The sequence below is a fragment of the Portunus trituberculatus genome, chromosome 41, assembly GCF_017591435.1.
Source record: "Portunus trituberculatus isolate SZX2019 chromosome 41, ASM1759143v1, whole genome shotgun sequence".
Lineage (NCBI taxonomy): Eukaryota > Metazoa > Arthropoda > Malacostraca > Decapoda > Portunidae > Portunus > Portunus trituberculatus.
In genome coordinates, this window is record NC_059295.1 from 35,520,539 (window position 1) to 35,524,557 (window position 4,019).

At 38.5% G+C, this 4,019-nt stretch overlaps 1 long non-coding RNA gene across 2 annotated transcripts in view; it reads left to right on the forward strand.

Annotated features, from left to right (window-relative positions):
* Positions 1-3,716, forward strand: part of LOC123516978 — a 62,705-nt gene extending 58,989 nt beyond the window's left edge. For both annotated transcript variants that reach the window (XR_006678350.1, XR_006678349.1), the window contains exon 3: positions 3,406-3,716. This is a non-coding gene — a long non-coding RNA (uncharacterized LOC123516978). The remainder of the gene's footprint in view (positions 1-3,405) is intronic.
* Positions 3,717-4,019: the final 303 nt, after the last annotated feature.

Here is a 4,019-nt window from a genome sequence, read left to right on the forward strand (position 1 = left end):
TATATATATATATATATATATATATATATATATATATATATATATATATATATATATATATATATATATATATATATATATATATATATATATATATATATATATATATATATATATATATATATATATATATATATATATATATATATATATATGTGTAATAAATGTTGACATAAAACACAAGAACACTAAAAAATAAATAAGACAAGCTGCGATACGCCTGCAGGCTTCCAAGTGAGTCCCTGTATAAAGCTTTCCCGCCTACATCCTCCTGTCATTGCTGTGTAAACCTGCTGTGGGCTTTGGGCTGTGTCCCTCTGCCAAACATACTTGATTTTCTGAACTTGTATTGTGCTGGACGTGGTCGTACAAGAAACTTAGTGTGTGGAGGGATAACTGGTGCATGCAACACTCTCATATATGCGGATAACGTAAAAGTAATGGTTGCGCACCCGAATTTTGGACTATAACAGTACCATTTTACTTCGGCTTATCAACCTTATAGTTCAAATTTTGCACTTAGAAGAAGGAGAATCAGCAGATAGATGGTAAGCTAAAGTAATGCATAAAACGTCAGGGTGTGTAGTTTCGCAAGATTCAGATTCAAAGACGCGCTAGACAACAACTGAGGCATACTTCTTGGAAGAAAAGATTTAGTCCCGGCTTCCATCTGTTATTTGAAGATTGTAAAGCGAATGATGATGCTTAGTTCAATAAGTAGAATGGTAACTCTAACTATAAAATGTTCTCACGTATACTAATGTTCTATAGTTTAATTAAGGAAAGGTATGAGTAGCTCAGGTAACACTTATGTACAGTTGCTTCTACTATCTGCGCGGTACAATGCTAACATATAGAATGAATCTGGAAGTTTTGTGTTGGCAGCTTTATTTACAATATATCATTATATTCTCAATTTTTTCATATATTTCTACTTTCACAATTATTTATCAGCAATTCAGTACTTGCTGTTGGTATGTTTTGGCGAAATGACTGTTACATGTGGGCGAAACGACTTGTATTTGTGGGCGAACTGACTTGTGGGCGAATTGACCGTAAACCGTTTTGGTATGTTGGTATTCTGAGGTCATATAACTCATGTGTTTATCTTTATAATTTTCGTAAGGAGATGTTGTGCTCATGTGCTGCGTTCGTGAAGCATCAATAAAGTTTTGTTTTTGTAATGTATTTTAATGTGGTGTACATTATCTGTTTGACAATCATCATCATCATCATCATTTGTACACACGTATATGATACTCTCTCAGTTTTATTTTTTTCTAGTTTCTTTATCTATCCACGTCATTGCGTAGATTTAGTGCACTTTTAGCTTTTCCGTTTATTTATAGCCATCTGATGATAGCATATTCAAGGTACCCAACGGGGCAGGCTTCTCACTATGGAACCCCTTGATGTTACGGAAGCTCAACTAAGCCTTTCTTATTATAGTGCTCTTGGAAAAATGGGGAATAAGCATGAATTAAGGGTATTGACGTCACTCGCGTGTCAATAACAAACAGAATACAGAGGTGGTGGTGGCGTTGTTTGATCTGTCATCGCTTACATCTCAAAGAGGCAATGCGAAATGTGATGAAAAATAGCTCCAGTTATGAAAACCTTGCATAGGTGGATGGTTACACACGGAGAGAGAGAGAGAGAGAGAGAGAGAGAGAGAGAGAGAGAGAGAGAGAGAGAGAGAGAGAGAGAGAGAGAGAGAGAGAGAGAGAGAGAGAGAGAGAGAGAGAGAGAGAGAGAGAGAGAGAGAGAGAGAGAGAGAGAGAGATTCTTCGAAGAAACACGCAAACTGAGATTGATGGACACATTTAGATGAAAATACACACACACACACACACACACACACACACACACACACACACACACACACACACACACACACACACACACACACACACACACACACACACACACACACAAAGATGACAGACATGCAAATCGACAAACAAGGGAGCAACAAGAAAGACAAATACACAAACAGTAAAAACAAAGACAGATATACAAAAAAGAAACAGGAGGAAAGAAGAACGAGTATATAACGCACCCTCGCCTACACACACACACACACACACACACACACACACACACACACACACACACACACACACACACACACACACACACACACACACACACACACACTTCATCATATGGGTGGCGGGCGTGTTGGGTGGCAGAATATTAGACCGAGTTAATGCCCTCAAAATGGAATGAGTGGGAGGAGGGACGAGGAACGAAATGCCAGCGGGGAATGAGAGGAAGCAAATGAGGCGCGAGTGAGGCCAGGCGGAAATGCAAGTGGCCAGCAGGGAGGGAGTGAGGACGAGGTGGAGGCGGGCTCTGGATGTAGTAGTATTAGTATTGGGTCCTTGCCCTTCTTTGTAGTGTACTGTAGCTACACGTTGTAATAAGAATAGCTGGAGTTATATGGACAAGGTTTATGTAGTCACTGTATCAGGAGTAGCAAGTGGCAGCAATAATTAAAAACAAGCCACTATTATTATTATTACTACTACTACTACTACTACTACTACTACTACTACTACTACTACTACTACTACTACTACTACTACTACTACTACTTCTACTATACAACTACTGACACTGGTACTAGTACTGGTACTGCTACTGCTACTGCTACTACTGCTACTGCTACTGCTGTTGCTGCTGCTGCTGCTGCTGCTGCTGCTTACAACTGCTGCTGCTACTGCTCCCACTACTGCTACTGCACCACTGCTGCTGCTACCACCACAACAACCACCACCACCACTACCACTACCACCACCACCACCACCACCACCACCACCACCACCACCACCACCACTGCTGCTACCACCACCACTGCTACTGCTACTGCTGCTACCACTACTGCTACTGCTGCCACTACCACTACTGCTACCACTACTACTGCTACTACTACTACTACTAGTACTGCTACTACTACTACTACTACTACTACTACTACTACTACTACTACTACTACTACTACTACTACTACTACTACTACTACTACTACTACTACTACTGCCTCCACCTTACGAGTTGAAATAGCCTGTAAAACGATGACAATTACAGTACATTTTAAAATACCTTTTTCACTTGCATTTTTTTCCCTGTTGGATGAATAGAACAATTATATTGAATGTAAAACTTTAATGTATTTATTGTCTGTGAATATTTATTGCATTGTAAAACAAAGGATTATTATTACGTTATCTGTACGTAGAAAACTTCATGAACAATTTTTGTCAACTGCTTGTGTGTGTGTGTGTGTGTGTGTGTGTGTGTGTGTGTGTGTGTGTGTTGCTCAGCCTTATCAGATTTTTTATATTTTCATTTCATCGTTTATTTTTCCTTTGCCGATGTTTACAAATATTTCTTTACTTTTAGAAGTGTGAACTGTGGCATATGGCAGTGAATGGTTTAAGGGTCTACACACAATTTGAAGGGTTTCTTCTTCCTGCAGCAGCTGTGGTACATATGCATGGCGGTGTTTTCCTACCAATTGTATCTTTATTGTTCTTTATTGCTCGAATTCCTGTAAGTTTTGAGTCAACAACAGTATCTTACTGGGATGAGACTATGACCTGTATTCTTAAATGTTCTTGACTGTATTAGAATGATATTTAAGAGCTACAGAAAGAGTCAATCTTATTTATGATACAGAATCTTTAACAAACCATCAGTACAGGAAAACATGTAAACCCTTCTAAACCAGTGTCTTTCATTACCTCTTGTATATAATTGGAGAAGTATACTGAAACATTTAGAGACACCAAATTGGCTACATGTTCATATTCTGGAGGAGTTAAGATAGTGATTGAGAGAACCTGAGTCCCATTAACTCCTTCAATACGGGGGCACATTTTTACCTCGAAATTTGTGTATTATTAGATGATTTTATTGACATTAGGAAGGGTCTATGAAAGGCAGGTGAATAATGGCCACAGTCTTCACTATTTTAATCTCCACATAAATTTTTGAAACTGTATGAAATCACCAAA